Genomic DNA, 17,500 nt, shown 5'->3' with positions numbered 1-17,500 from the left:
AATGTAAAACCTAGCCTATATGTCAGCATATTGAACTAGAACCACATAACAAAAGAAAACACATCAATAGATGAAAAGCTAGTTGTGTCATTTAGGTCATCAAATAGAAACAGGTCTGAGTTCAGTGGTTCTAATTGGACATGGCCATCTGAAGAGGAGGAGGTAGAGCCAAGAGCAGTCCTGTTTCTTCCTCTGTCCATCTGGATGTGGAGAGTCCCGCCCCCTGCCTGTCAGTCGGGGAAGTTTCCCATCGCTCCCCTCCAACCAGACACAGATACATCCACAGCCCCTTCTGCCTGTCAATCAAAGTCATCTGCTCTTCCTGCTCCTTTCAAGCTCATGTGAAGTGGGAGGAAATAGATTATGAGTGCAATACAAAACCTCTCTTTCAAGGGACTCCGGTTTTTAAGTCTGATCATGTCATTCCACTTGTTTTCCCCGTAGAAATACAATTACTGACGAACACGCACACACACACACACTATGTCAAACTATTTCTATGGTTTTCCATACGTTGTAGAAATATCATTATCTTCAACAATCATAATAAGTCTTTAATAATAATAATATTTTTTTCCCCCTAAATCAGTGTATGGCTGTTCTGTATTGTACATCATCATCATCATCCTCTCTGTTTCCAGAGCTCGGTGTTATGGGAATCCAGCAGTAAGGCTTTAGTCCTGCTGGGGATATCGAGGTATAGGGTCCAGTGCTGGCCGGATGGACCCAGTCTATGAATGTTTATACCATACCGGCTCCGGCGCTAGAACCTCAGGAGTACCGTCTGTGTTGGTTTTATATTGCTTTCACAGTTATAAATTGCATTCTTTCTGCCTCTTTTACAAATTAGAAGCAGAGCCTTGGGCCAGGCCCTGCTCTCGAGGAGAGGCAGATGAGAGAGGGAGGACTGTGTGGATAATCTGTTGAAGAGCACGTTCTAGTGGTTTGAGAGAGCAGAGCAGCGCTCAGTGTGGGACCTGCGGTAGAGGAGCAGACTGCCACCCTGTCTCTGTCTGTCTGACACTGCAGCGCCATAGCACTCACACCAGCAAGGCTGTTCACTTTTCACAGCAACAACTAATCGGGATGGAAAAGGGTTGAGGGAGAGCCCTGGGGAAAGAATACAATTAAAGAACACAACTAGCTCCTAACTTAAAACACACATTTTAAATGTAAAGGCTGTCCTAATATGGACACCGTAATGGTGAAAATTGTACCAAAAATATTTTGGGGATCATCATAACCAATTTTGCAACACTATGAACCAAAATATGTTTTGTATTTAAATGGAGAAGATTGTGCGAACTGGAAAACATGATTTCATGCAGGAGAAACAAGTCCTCCTCGCAGTGCCAAGCAAGTCGTAGGTTAAATCTGGACTGAGGAAATACTAGTGGCTTTCTGTCCTGTTGTGTTCTAAGGGCCACTTGATTATTTTCTGAAGCTGCTTCTAGTCTGTTCACCCGACAGTTCAATATGGCCAAGGCAGGAAAGCATGATCCTGATGAAAATATTTAAACAGTGTAGTTCTGGTTTAATAAGCTAGATATTAAATCTAATACATTTTTCATACATATATAACACTGATGTATTAGTGCCATTTGCACTAGTTTTCTACTGAAATAATACCTGAGACGCCCTACTATAATAATACCTGAGACGCCCTACTATAATAATACCTGAGACGCCCTACTATAATAATACCTGAGACGCCCTACTATAATAATACCTGAGACGCCCTACTATAATAATACCTGAGACGCCCTACTATAATAATACCTGAGACGCCCTACTATAATAATACCTGAGACGCCCTACTATAATAATACCTGAGACTGAGACGCCCTACTATAATAATACCTGAGACGCCCTACTATAATAATACCTGAGACGCCCTACTATAATAATACCTGAGACGCCCTACTATAATAATACCTGAGACGCCCTACTATAATAATACCTGAGACGCCCTACTATAATAATACCTGAGACGCCCTACTATAATAATACCTGAGACGCCCTACTATAATAATACCTGAGACGCCCTACTATAATAATACCTGAGACGCCCTACTATAATAATACCTGAGACGCCCTACTATAATAATACCTGAGACGCCCTACTATAATAATACCTGAGACGCCCTACTATAATAATACCTGAGACGCCCTACTATAATAATACCTGAGACGCCCTACTATAATAATACCTGAGACGCCCTACTATAATAATACCTGAGACGCCCTACTATAATAATACCTGAGACGCCCTACTATAATAATACCTGAGACGCCCTACTATAATAATACCTGAGACGCCCTACTATAATAATACCGGAAATAAAAAGAAGTCACAGCTGTTCAGATGTGTGATGTATTTATGAATATAAACTTCAATGACTGGTTGTGTTTCTCCCTATATGGCACCATCAGCTGCTACCATTTAACCCCACACGTCATCAGGTCTGCCCCACAATACCACCCCAACAATGGGAACAAATCGCCTGAGTGTCTGTGTCCGCACCAGGCCACAAGCGTCCCCCATCTATCATGGCCCTGGATAGGGCCACGTCCTGCCTTCGCTCCCCACACAACAGCACCCCAAACCGAAGCCTTTCGACATGCCGACTCCTGGGACCGACCACCAGCCAACCGGCCCGCTGGTTCATCGACCGGTTCAAAGGCACAATTAGAGAGGTTTTGTTTTACCCAGAGTGCCTTTTGTGGGGTCTCTTGTGCTCTGTTGTCGGCTGCCACAGGAGGGGGACATCATCAGTCACAGGGCTGAATGGCCAGGGGGGTAATAGAGGAAAGAGGATTCGCGAGACCACCCTCCCCCCTCTGAGCTGACATGGAGGTTCCTCATTTAATGACAGAGCTCTCCGACCGTTACCCTGCTGAGCAACTATGGCGCATCAACGGTCAGTCTCAACGGTCAGCTCTCCTGAGTGCTTCACATAAGCAGTGCTGTAGCCTAATGATATTAAGGTCCTCAACACGTGATGGAAGGTGGCCTTTAAGGGGATATACAGCCTGGACTTACAGAAGTGAGAACCTCTTGACACGGTTTAGATATCTGAAGGATCTATTTATCTGAGACCTGAACGCAGTGTTCCTCAAAACCTTCCTCTTCATTTGAGATAATGAAATAAGTATTCACATTAGCCCCGAAAAGCCAGACACGTACGTCAAGACGTCAAAAAAGTCAACAACCCCGTTTTAGCTGCATGCAATATTCATTTCAAGGCGAGCTATTGGACTCAGGACCCAGGGAGATGGCCCAGAGGATCCCTGCATGAAATAGACACAAGGCGCTTTTAATGTTGAGCTTCACGATCATTTCATTGGGCTGCTAAAATGCCACGTCCATGACCGCACCAGACTTTTTCTCTGCTTTTCAGTCTCTCCAAAATGTATTTCCTTACTCTGAGGACTTCTAATACCATCAGATAACTTCAACATTGTTTTCCCTCCAAAATAAGAAGACAAGTGATTTATGGCTGTAAAACCAGGAGCAGGATTATGACATGGTTGACATCATTTGATATTCTTCCCAGGAGTTCTGAAAGTGGTCCATTAGTTGTATTATTACTATAAGAGTGGGTGCCAACCCTGCATTCTGTTCATGTTACCCACTGTTACTGTGCTGCGGAGAGCGTGTGTGTTTGTGTGTGTGTGTGTGTATGTGTGCTGTGTTCGAATGCAGTGAATGGTAAATGTCGCATTTCATTTGAATATTTTCTCAAACACTGCATAGAGTGCCAATGATGCAACATTACTACATAAGTCGACATGGCACTGAGGTTATGACATGAGAACCTCCTTAGGCTAAATCCCAATATAAATTGATGTCGAGAACAGGCATATTTGAAGTAAAAGTAGGGTAAAGACTACTCATCATATGTCCTTGATTTTTATACATGAAAAATGTATCTTCATAAAATCCAGAACGCTTTACATTCCTGGAGACGTTTGAAACAGCTAAAATTAGAACTATGCAATAAATCAGGAAAATCATCTGTGATTTCAGATTTCAGCACCGATCAAAGTACAAAGCTGTTTACATCAGATGGGAGTCTTAGATTGCGGGTGGACAGGGTGAGAGGTGCCGGAAGGACAGTGACATTCACGGGATTCGACATGGCGACATTGACACGGGCGGCGAGATATCCACCCCGCCGCGGCCTACCGCCGCTCCGCCAAGCTGTTATCACAGTCGTCCCCGTTTCCAGGTCGCAACCCTCAGCGGCGCCGGCATTATTGCGGCGCGGCTTGGTGCCACGACGTGGCCCCAGCTCTGCCATTGTCCGCGGGCGAAGCGTGGCCGCGAGGCACTGAGCCTCCCTGGCAACCATCTGCCCTGTTCTGCCACCACGGCCTCGGCTTAGGATGGACATGCCTCGACACATTAGAAGACTAGCTGAAGACTCACTGGGACAAAAACAGGGCCAATAGAGGACTACAACACACACAAAAGAAGAAGGAATGAGGCCCCTGAAGAAAATGTTAAACAGACAGAGAGAGAAAGAGAGAGAGAGAGAGAGAGAGAGAGAGAGAGAGAGAGAGAGAGAGAGAGAGAGAGAGAGAGAGAGAGAGAGAGAGAGAGAGAAAAGGGGATGTGAAACCATACTTAGACAGTGCATTTAGGTTTAAGTTTTAGAGAAGATTTAGAGGATTTAATTTTCTCTCACACGATCTCATCTAGTCTGTGATGCTCAGAGCTAATATGGATAACATGTTTCTGAGGAAAAGTGAGGCTCGAATGACACTTGGAAATTATGAAAACACATGCGGCATGCTTTCTTCCTGAGAAGCAGTCATTCAGTCGAATATCATAATAATAAGTTGGCTTCTCCTCCAACACATGAAACCACAGCTTTGAATAATGAGGGAAAGTCAAAATGCACTTTTATTAGACAACTACGTAACATTAGCATTTTTCGTGCAAAGACATTTAGAAGTTGTAACATGCCAATCAAACTATATTATATTTTTTCTCTGATATCGCTATTCATTTTTTTTTATTGAAGATGTGCTGTCATATATTTTAATGAGATAATTGTAAAAACTCTATGTTCTACTCACTTTCGCTTTAGGCCAAACATCATGTTTCAGAAGGTTAATTACTGCAGTGGTCTAAATCAGGGTCACGCAGAGTGATTCTCGGTCGTCTTAAACTAATCCACTGTGAAACAAAAGTTTCATACCTCACACACGTGGTTATGGGCTTAATAAAAGAAGACACCCGTACCATGTCAGATATAGAGTTGAAATGTATTACATTTTGAGTTTTGCATCCCAATATTACACTTTATATACATCACAGAAGACTGAAATATAACAAAACGGTTTGACATAGAAACACCGGAATTTCCGAATAATTTAAAACACAATATTGATTAGTTATGAAAAATATGAATAACATTCCAACCATGAATCCAGTAGGTAATTTGACAACAGGAAAGGGCTACAATTCTATTGGTATGTTGTGCATCCGATGACATGGATGTCTAATTGTTTTGCCTATTTATATTTATATTCTAGTCCATGACCAGGTCTTTAAATTGTGATAGTAAGCCTTCACAATAAACCATGATGCCAGCATTTCACAACAGCTATTGGAATTAGACACTGACCCTGGTGTCAAGAAAGTCACACTATTTTGTGTATCCAATGTCTTGTCTTCATTGCTCTTTGACCTTTCCCACCTTGTTTTGCCTATTTCTAGTCTACCACATAGACGTGTCTTCTAACTACGGTATTATACGCTTTGACAATGCAACTACTGTGTTGCATTGTCATATCGTACCCGCAGACATTGACCCCGGAGTCAACAAAGCCCCTCTAACCAACAGCACAAAGGGAAAGCAGAATACTGTGTGTACGATGTGACTGTTGACGTCTTTGTGGCCGAGTTGCGTGGACATGTTGTCTTTGGGACTCTAAAACGTCGGTGACAGTTTGGACCAGCGGTGTGGCTCAGCGGGGTGACAGTTGAAAGGTAAAGGGTTAACTTTCCTAAACAGTGACTGGGGAGACTGGCAGGCTGCTTCCCCACGCCATAGACCCAAGGTGTTGTCGGGCGGGGCTGGGCGGGGCACAATGCCGAATTAATCCCAGATACATCTTCCACTGTCGGACGCCTTGGCTTGTGTTCGCCTTATCGCCCCTAACCAGGGTGCCGGCAGAGATATCGACCCGCTCCTTTAGGCGAGACGCCTTCATCCCCTCTAACGTCTCCTTTAACATGCAAACACCCTGCCTTTGTCTTCTCTGGCTCCTGGTGCCCTTTTAGGAGGCCCCGTCCCCAGCACCAGCCTGGAAACAGAGCGGGGCCGCGACAAGGAGATGATGGAGCCCTGTTTGATTTAGAAACCAACCGACGATTCCTCTTCACCCAGAATTCTTAGCAAAACCACTTATAACAGTGGGTTGAATCAACATAAGGATATATGATACATCTGGTCCAATGTGCTTTAATTGATACCTTCTATCAAAACTCTTGGTTGGTTTCCTGAAATTTTCTTGAAATACTTCGTAAGATCATTCATCGTTCATCCATAAATATTCTACCTTTAATGTTTATTTATTTTGAATTGTATATGTGTTAATATAGACAACAACAACAGTGCTGGAAAGCCATTAGCTGGCCATAATAACCATTCTCTTTTGGCACGAAGTTGTCTTCAAGTTAATCTGCTTTGCTCCCTGCTTTAGCTCCCTCAGTTCCTGAGAGCATTTATTAAAGACAACCGTTCACACACACTGTTAGAGCATGTGCAAGAGAAGATCGTATCGGGGGGAGGGTCATGGGATCTAAGAGTTTAGACCATCGAGAGGTTGGAAACAGAGGTTAAAGGGGGGGGGGGGGGGGGTCTTCCTCTCCTGTCTGGACCACACAGAGGTACAGACTCTCCCTGCCACCGGGGTAGATGGGAAAGATGTGATGTCAACCAACCAATAGAGAGTGAGCGCCATCCCAAGGGGTTGTTTAGACCCTGGGATCAAACACCCTTTATCCAGTGTGGTCCGGCTGATTCCCTTTTATTTACTTCCTGAGTCGAGGCAGACCCCTTTGAGACCCCGGGGTTGGCAACAAGGGAAGAGAAAAAGGGGTGAGAGAGGGATGACACAAAGATATGATGAATGTAGCAGATGAAAATGAGACGGTGGAATGGTGGCGCGTTGCCAAGTCTCTTTCACCCCGGTGCGTTCTCAAAGAGCAGGGGGGCCTGAGGAAGGCTAGAATTCACCATGACCACCAGCAGATGCTCTCCCTCTCTTTAGTCTTCTCCTCAAGTCGTCTCGTCTTCTTTCCCTTAACACGAGACGCCTCAGCTCTCACATACAGCGTCTTGAACCAGAGGGACGTATAGCCCAGCCTCTATATCGGCAAAGATCATGCAACGCCTATTCCATAGTTTATCTTGTAAGATTTATGATTGTGATTGAACTTGGCTCAAGACAACGTTGTGAGGTGTCATCTATCTGATCAACAACAGAAAGTAGCCGTATCTCTATTTGAAAAGGGATCTCTGTTGGAGTGGACTCTATTTGTGTTCACATATTTGACCCAATGCCATTTATATCCTGATTCTCTCCTGGTTTTGTCCTCATTTTAGCATCATGACCGCAGATGGAAAAGTTGACTTGCGTTTATACCTGTGTAGTAACACACTAATGCATTTGTACAGAAAGTTACTAAATGTCTAACTACCAGCATACAAATGCAATGTTGTTACTAGAGTAAATACACAGATGTAGTATTATTACATAGGTTATTACATATTACATGGCAATTGGACAAATAAAGGTTTAATGAATATGGTAAAATAAAGATTTACTAGGTTTCAAATAGAGGGTTGAATGATTCAAAGGATTAATACTTTATTAGTAAATCCAGTCAGAGAAATGGAGATCAGAATAGCAACACACCAGTAATTTACCTGGATTACAGCGTTCCGGACTCCTGATGTGGGGTTGAAAGAGAGAGGATTTGCCATTTGACCTTTGGTATCTTTTGATCAACGTGAGTGGTCTCAGTGTCTGCCGACAGCCCTCGCTGACATGAGTGATTTACAGGGCCGAGCTCAGGAGTTTATACACTTCAGTATTTAGTATCACTGTCATTACTACACTCGGACTCCGATTCTGCTCTACAGCTGTTTTAGGTCCAGCGCTCGTCTTTTGTTCAGTGGTAACACCTGCACGTACATGTGTCTACCAATGGCAAGTACCATTTTCAGCTAAATGAGTTTCTGAAATCGCACAAAACAACACATATAAGATGAGGACGTAATGGAGACGTGCTGTTGCTGTTGACTGTGAGTAGTTCGGTTTGTCAGCCATTTTCTTATAGAAGAGATGTTTCATTTGGAGAATGTTGTTTAGTGGCATTTATCAGGCCACAAGAATGAGTGATTATATATTCTGGCACATCTTTGGGAACATGTCTTAATTTATCTGTAACATTAGGAAATGGTGCAAATCTCTTGCCAAGAATGTTCACATTGGGAATTACATTTATAATATAGCCTATTTCACACTTGCATAATTTAACCTATACGCCGGCACAGTATACTGCTTTTACCATCAATACCCTCAGAATGTATTTATTTGACACAATGTCGAATACTTATGGATATAACAAACTGTACATACCTTTAGATTACACAAACCTCAATGAAGCCTCTCATCTTCTTGTGCTGTGACCACAACTAACTGTCACAGAGGCAGCGTGGCAGGCTATCCATCCAAAACATTGTCGTCGACTTCACCTTCCAAAACACTGCCTCTTACGTTTACGTCGAGCATGAACGACATAAATCGTTTTTTCATTTTTTTTCTTCAAAATAGAGTCCGTGTATTGTCGATTAACGATGAAGCTCTCCGCAATTTTCCTCTAAGAGGCGCCGCGTGGCTGCCGGGCTTAAAGCAGAACGTTCCCCCGTGGTGAGAGCCTGTGTCTGGGTCTTTTGGCCAGTGACCCAGCAGCCCGAGTCAGGGGCCCACAACGACTCTCACCCTGCTCTCTGACCTAATGTGATAGATAGATAGAGAGCCCAGAGAGGCATAACTTCCCACACGCTAAAACAAGCATCAGAATCAGGTCAGAAATGTATTTCAATTATTTAAATGAGTTTGTCTGAAACAGTCGACAGAAAGTATGTATAAAGATATGTTGCATTTTTACTTTAAAGATTTCAATTTCATAGTTTGACAACATTGGACAGTGAGTTTTAAAGTGAGAAATCAGTCAAATTTTAAGTGTTAACACTCATTCCATTACTTTTAGTGTTGCTGTGACAGATATACTGTAGCTGTATAGCTGTGGAACAAAAGCCCAAAGAGAATGAGCCATGAATTAATGAATTCAAGACTTCAATAATTATGAAGCATGACAAAATTAACCTCTGCTGCCTTGGTTTTTTTTTCCTATTCAAAAACATTCCTCTTCATTTCCTTCATTGAATAATGGACAATGGTCTAAGATAGTATAAACTGTAATGGTTGCCGAACTGGTGGCAGCGAAGTCAGACGCAGGAGAGCAGAGATAGGTAATAGCCGGAGCAGTTTAATTACAAAACCCATGGCAATACAAAAAGAACCTACACGGGTACAAAACCCTACGCGCACCAGTAACATAGCGTACAAGCACTTACAAACAAACAATTCCACACAAGGACATGGGGGGAACAGAGGGCTAAATACACAACAAGTAATGATGAAAATGGAAACCAGGTGTGTAAGAAAACAAGACAAAACAAATGGAAAATTAAAAGTGGATCGACGATGGCTAGAAGACCGGTGACGCCGACCGCCGAACACCGCCCGAACAAGGAGAGGAAACGACTTCGGTGGAAGTCGTGACATAAACAGATCGAACCAACAGAAGTGTTTGATGTTTCATTTTTCTGTTATAAAACATGATATGGCTGTGAGGCCATTTCAATGATACGCATGTGTTTGTGCTCAAGAAACATTTGTAGGCTATAGTAGGTAATCATCATAAAGGTGTATATGTCTGGTGTCAAAGACTGGGGCTATTTACCAGGGAAATACTTTCTTTGGCCGTACAGTTACATTCTCATATCCTGTTGTTACATGCAAATGCTGAAGTTGATTTAAGAGTATGTGTTGTCTACAATAAATATGGAACCTGTTAAAACTACCACCACCCACTCACCCACCCACCCACACACACACACACACACACACACACACACACACACACACACACACACACACACACACACACACACACACACACACACACACACACACACACACACACACACACACACACACACACACACACACACACGCACACGCGCACAGGTAGACTGTATTATACATAATCCCTGCTCAAAAACTGGAGGAATTCTTCCTGTAACACTCCAAAACATAATTCTGTCAATTGAAACTAGTGCATTGCACCGCAGGGCTGTCTTTATGTGGAAGGCATGTTATTGTTTGGGACAGCTACTCTGAATCAAAGAGAGAGAGAGAGAGAGAGGAAAAGAATCCTCTCTGTAAGGGACATCCAGATAAAATGGGGAAGTAGAAATGTGTAAGGGAAGGTGAGGAGCCATTGCCGTACAGAAAATTCATTTCCTGTGTTATATGGAGCAAATAATATCAGCAAGAAAAACCTGGGACCCTATAGATAGGAGATTTCCCTCGTTACATTGATAACCATTTGTTCATTTCCTGACAACAACAAAAAAAAATGTATGAGTCCCCTCCAAGATGAAATAGGTTGGGATTTTCTTTCTCTTATTTGTCTCCTTCTCATTGTGTTCTCGAGCTATTTCATCAGCAATGTGCCGGCGGAATGATAATCAGTGCATCAGTTATTATAGGAGTATTTGCAGCGAGCGCGCCGGGGCTAGCCTGACGCCGCGAGGCTCTATGGCCGAATTCTCCCACTTTTGTGTCACTTGGCTTTTCTCCTTCCCGTTGGATTTGCATTTTAATGGAAGCAGTTTATAGACTTCTCAGCGGCATTCGGGGCACCACAAGTGGCATCATTAAGTGAACTAAGCCGGATTAGTGGCGATGGTGAGGTCAGATAACCCCCGTAACAGAAACAGGACTGAAACAGCCTTTCCAGCTGGCTTAGAGAAAGAGAAAGAAAGAGAGAGCGAGAGCAGGAGATAGAAAGAGAGAGAGCGAGAAAGAGAGAACGAGGTTTGAGGAAGAGAGAGATGGTGAAAAAGAGAGAGAAGTGAGAGAGAGCGAGAGAGAGAGAGATAGAAAGAAAGGGAGAGGGGGAGAGAGACTGTCTGCGGCATCAGGGTGATGATTTGCAAGCTAAATTCTCTCCTGCTTGTGACAGAGGGCTTCTCAACTGTTTTCTTTATCCCTCCTTTCTTCCCTTAAGTGAGTCCAGGAGCGTTTTCAGGTGGGGGCCTTTTCTGTTTTAAGCGAATTGAAGTAGAACTCACTCTCACTGTTTTTGAAAGGGCAAACTTGCCTTACTGGATGCTCTAGTGAACATAGCACGCCTGACCCAAGTTAGAGAGAAACTAAAAAAATAAAAAAAACACAGACTTGTTTGTTTTGCTATCCAAAATCAAAGAACTCTTGATCTGTTTGGGTCTCTTTCCAAATCATCCCCCTCTCACAGGAACAATAATTCAAAAGTAAATCATCAAAGCCGACGACACACTCCAACGCACCTCCACCGAAAGATGTGGGTGTTTTGCCTTTCTTTCTCTTTCACCCCTACAGAAAACCACACAAGACAACCCCTGTTTGAGATGTATTTTTGTGATGCGGGCTTGCAATTGGGGGGTGTCAAAGCGCAAGCATTACACCGGAGATGTGTGTGTGAGTGTGTGTGTGGCGTGTTCATGAATTTAACACAGCATGGCAAGGCGGAGATGAGCGCGCTGTCATTCGGTGAGCGCTGGCCTGTGGAGGTCACGCGCTGACGAGCGCAGGAATATGAAGAGATTATGCATTGTGAGATCAAGCCTGGGGAAAGAAGTAGATCTGTCTGTATACAGGGCCCAAAGATTCATCGTTACTGCGGCATTAGGCATAAGGAATTAGTAGGGGCTGAGTTGACACTTTTGGAGTATTAGGATATGGGGCTATAGACGGTGGGAGAAGCTTTCTTGTAATTATAAGAGGCACCATGTTTAATAATGGGTTTTGGTTTTCCATATTTGACCTCTTTCTCTGTTGCGCTATGAAATTATGGGATTTTGAATGGGTTTTTGAGAGAGAGAGGGGGAAGGGAGAGAGAGAGAGGGAGAGAGAGAGAGAGAGGGGGAGAGAGAGAGCAAGAGGGCGAGAGACTACTGTACTGTAAATTAATGCTTCCTCTAGTCTATTTTAATGTCTACTAGGTGAAAAGATTGAGACCGTATTTAAAATGCACCAGCACAATTTTTTTTATGTGAAACACTCATAAATTTTAATTCAAACAAAATGTGTGACTAAGTATCCCCTATTGGCATAACATATCTCACATTAGTGGTTAACCTGGTCATTATTGACTCCAATGCTTTCTACAAGAGGAGAACTGAGAGAAAAAATACAGTAGTTTGAGGGAAATGAAGCAAAGGCTTAAACAACAGATTAAAATCAATACAAACATGTTCACTTCAATTTGTTTTGATGAATGGTCTATTCTAATATAATCAATTAAAGTGGACAAACTTTCCATTCATATTTACTACTTCCTTCTCTAACTCATTTCAAATCCTTGGGCTATTTCCCATTATGTTGATAAGGCTATGTTTCCCCAACTCTTTTGCTAATTGTATGTGGTATCAAAGCCATTTTCTGTTAGAGTGCACAAATCCATTATATTCTCTTATAATGTGATTGGATTAATGCACAAGCTGAAACAAGTGACCGGAGACTCCAACATTGATTGATCATCTTATTTCTGGTAGCTCAACCAGTTTGGCCGTTCTTATCGATACAATTACTGGTTCGGTATTAAATATTGTTCCTCTGATGAACCGATTATCTTTTGTCCCTCTTTGATGACGTCACCAGGGGCAGTAAGGGAAAGGGGGGCCAGTGTGAGGCAGGTGATGGCCTTCCATGGGAGCAGTCAGGGGGCGTCTGATGGCCTTTCTAAGGGGTGATATAGATAATCAGTGACACCTCACAGTGTGTGGATGTTGTATCCAGATGGAAATAAAGGAGTCTCTACCAGCGGGAGGGAAGAGAGATCAGATTGGTGGCCCTGCCCTCCTCCAGAGTGTCATCTCGCACTAATAACCCTTTGGGCTGTCTGCCTCCCTCCCTCCATCCCATCCCATCCTCCCTCCCCTCTTTTTCCTCTCTTCTCTTTCCCTCTTTCACCTCCCTCCCTCCCTCCCTCCCTCCCTCTTTCCCTCTTTCCTCCCTCCCTCCCTCCCTCCCTCCCTCCCTCCCTCCCTCCCTCCCTCCCTCCCTCCCTCCCTCTGTCTATCCCTTTCTTTCTCACCCACTCTCCCTCCTTCCCTCCCCCTCTCTATCCTGCCTCCTCCATCTCCTTCTCATTAGCGCTTATCTCAGGATCCCCGCGTTCATCGGGTTTATCTTTCTAATTATATTGCTACTCACCTTTAAGGAAGCCGGGGCTGAGCCGTCGTTTGTAAGGGGGAGGGTTCGTATCCCCAGTTCCCCTGTGAGTACGGGCATCCGGCCCCTCCATTCAGCCTCGCTCACCCCCCCCCCCTTCTCTTCTGCCCGCCCCCCCGCCTTTTCAATGCTAAAATGCCACCTCTGTATCTACTTGGTCTCTTTGAATGCAGAGCGGCGCACCTGGCATCTCCAGCACAGCGCCAGGGGTTGGGAGATAAAACTCCCCAGGCTCCCTCTTCATTTCTGGGCATTGAGAGAGGAAGAGGCCCCCCAGGACCTCCCAGGACCTTCTCTACCTCCCCAAACACGCACAGAGTCACCACCCCCACACCCCCAGCCACTCTGTCTTATCATATCGGCTCCATACCCAATGTTGCCATACCCAGTTTTTCTTTCAGATCCATGTGGGACCTAGATGTATTCATACATTCACACAATGAGGGGCTGTGATGAACACATTTTATTTGCTGGGCCGCGTATGTGGGAAAGCATGACGTGGCTTGACCTCTGAGAGATTGCCTATCTATTTTGTTTTGCAAATTGGACCGTCGTCCCTAGAGTATAGATCATGTAAAGACACTGCACTCACCAGAAAGACTGAGGTGTGATGTACAGTGCATTCAGAAAGTATTCAGACCTCTTGACTTTTTCCACATTTTGTTACGTTACAGCCTTATTCTAAAATGGATTAAATAAAACAATTATTCATCAATCTACACACAATAACGCATAATGACAAAGTGAAAATCAGAAATACCTTATTTACATAAGCATTCAGACCCTTTGCTATGAAACTCGAAATTGAGCTAAGATGCATCCTGTTTCCATTGATCATCCTTGAAATGTTACATCTTGATTGGAGTCCACCTGCGGTAAATTCATTTGATTGGATGTGATTTGATTTGAAAAGGCACACATCTGTCTATATATGGCCCCACAGTTGACAGTGCATGTCAGAGCAAAAACCAAGCTATGAGGTCAAAGGAATTGTCCACAGAGCTCCAGGACTAAGGCTGTAACATGCTTCTACATCTGCATTGCTTGTTGTTTGAGGTTTTAGGCTGGGTTTCTGTACAGCACTTTGTGACATCGGCTGATGTAAAAAGGGCTTCAAAAATACATTTGATTGATTGATTGATTGAAGACAGGATTGTGTTGAGGCACAGATCAGGGGAAGGGTACCAAAACCATTCTGCAGTATTGAAGGTCCCCAAGAACACAGTGGCCTCCATTGTTCGTAAATGGAAGAAGTTTGGAAACACCAAGACTCTTCCTAGAGCTGGCCGCCTGGCCAAACTGATCAATCAGGGCAGAAAGGCCTTGGTCAGGGAGGTGACCAAGAACCCTATGGTCACTCTGAGAGAACTCCAGAGTTCATCTGTGGAGATGGGAGAACCTTCCAGAAGGACAACCATCACTGCAGCACTCCACCAATCAGGCCTTTATGTTAAAGTGGCCAGGAAGCCACTCCTCAGTAAAAGGCACATGACAGCTCACTTGGAGTTTGCCAAAAGGCACCCAAAGGACTCTCAGACCATGAGAAACAAGATTCTCTGGTCTGATAAAACCAACATTGAACTATTTGGTCTGAATGCCAAGCGTCACGTCTGGAGGAAACCTGGCACCATCCCTACTGTGAAGCATGGTGTTGGCAGCATCATGCTGTGGGGATGGATGTCTTTCAGTGGCAGGGACTGGGAGACTAGTCAGGATGAGGGAAAAATGGAGCAAAGTACAGAGAGATTCTTGATGAAAACTTGCGCCAGAGCGCTCAGGACCTCAGACTGGGGCAAAGGTTCACCTTCCAACAGGACAATGACCCTAAGCACACAGCCAAGAAAATGCAGGAGTGGCTTCGGGACAAGTTTCTGAGTGGCCTAGCCAGAGCCCGGACTTGATCCCGATGGAACACCTCTGGAGAGACCTGAAAATAGCTGTCAAACCTAACAGAGCTTGAGAAGATCTGCAAAGAAGAATGAGAGAAACTCCCCAAATACAGGTGTGTCAAGCTTGTAGCGTCATAGCCAAGAAGACTAGGCTGTAATTGCTGCCAAAGGTTCTTCAACAAAGTACTGAGTAAAGTACTCAGAGGAAGGCCCTAAAAATTGTCAAAGACTCCAGCCACCCTAGTCATAGACTGTTCTCTCTGCTACCACACGGCAATCGGTACAGGACAGCCAAGTCTAGGTCCAAGAGGCTTCTAAGCAGCTTCTACCCCCAAGACATAAGACTCCTGAACACCTAATCAAATGGTCACCCAGACTATTTGCACTGCCCCCCACCCCCTTCTACGCTGCTGCTACTCTCTGTTATTATTTATGCATAGTCACTTTAATAACTCTACCTACATGTACATACTACCTCGACACCGGTGCCCACATTGACTCTGTACTGGTACCCCCTGTATTTAGCCCCGCTATTGTTATTTACTGCCGCTCTTTAATGATTTGTTATTCTTATCTCTTACTTTTCTTAAAACTGCATTGTTGGTTAAAGGGCTTGAAAGTAAGCATTTCACTGTAAGGCAAATAAAATTGGATTTGATTTTGATTTGAATACTTATGTAAATGTTATATTTCCGTTTTTTTTTTTTTTTTTTTTTTACATATGCAAAAATGTCAAAACACCTGCTTTTGCGTTGTCATTGTGGGGTATTGTGTGTAGATTGGTGAGGAGAAATAACAATTGAATGAATTTCAAAATAAGGCTTCAACGTAAAACAAAACGTTGAAAAAGGCAAGGGGTCTGAATACTTTTCCGAATACACTGTAAGGGTGATTGAAGGGTCATATTTAAGGACTTAATGGGTCTCGTAGCCTAACCCCTCAGGCCCCACACAGGGACTACAAGGTCAGTTTAGGTACTGTATTCAGATCTTCTGGTGCTACTGGATATTAAAACATCTTAGACATAAAGTCCCCTCTTTAGGGGACCTGCGTGGTTCTGGTACCGGTTCCGACCAATTTCTCACTTATAAATTGTTCTGTGGACACCGTAGATCAAAATGTATTGCATTGAGCGATAGCCCTGGTTCCCACGGAGACAGTATATTTTCTGAGCCTGTCTGATGTAGGATGTGAAATCTGAAACCACTTGAAGCTGGGATGTCCCTCCTACCATTTAATTCGCTCTTCAGACTGTCCATCAACTCCTGGCTGAACCATACAGAAGGTCACAGCCTTGGATAAAGCACATGCCTGGAATTCTTACATCGTAGCGCATCACGGTACCACATTCAGAGGTATATTTTTGTAGATTAATGTAAAATAATTAGATTTTAAATAAAAAAACACTTTCTGTTTGTCATGGACAAGATTAATATGCGATAAAAGGTGAATTCCTAATGAGTTCAGGAAGCCAATGGGGGCAGACATTTTGATCAAGAGAGACCTTTGGAATATAGGCACAAATAAACATACAAATATGTATTTGACAGTTATAAGGAAGGTGAAATGTTATAATCAGTCATTTTATAATTTGATTATACTATATTTAGAAGGTATATAAGTTATTTCAAGCCATATTCACAGTGTTTTGTTGAATAGGAAACACATCGTGAAATATTTCATATTTCATAATTTTTTACATATTTGTCCTGTGTACTTGAGCTTGTGTCCTCAAAAGTGCCTACACCTCAGAAATGTATAAAAAAATTACTAGAAAGGTGAGATTATGGCCTTTCTTGGAGTACGCAGCATTACTAGTTATTGTTTATGGCCCTCTCATGATAAATAATTACTTTTGGGGATTACTTAGATTACATTTTCGAATTACACATAGTTACATTTAACTGATTTAAGGGGGTGACTCACTGTCTGAGTTTGTAGAGCCTCCCACACATAAACACACACAAGGTGTTATTGGGATCATCAGGAGCTATTTAAACATGATGGTAGAACGAGCCATAGTT

The sequence above is a fragment of the Oncorhynchus keta genome, chromosome 37 (assembly GCF_023373465.1).
Source record: "Oncorhynchus keta strain PuntledgeMale-10-30-2019 chromosome 37, Oket_V2, whole genome shotgun sequence".
Lineage (NCBI taxonomy): Eukaryota > Metazoa > Chordata > Actinopteri > Salmoniformes > Salmonidae > Oncorhynchus > Oncorhynchus keta.
Note: the sequence above shows the minus strand (reverse complement) of the source record.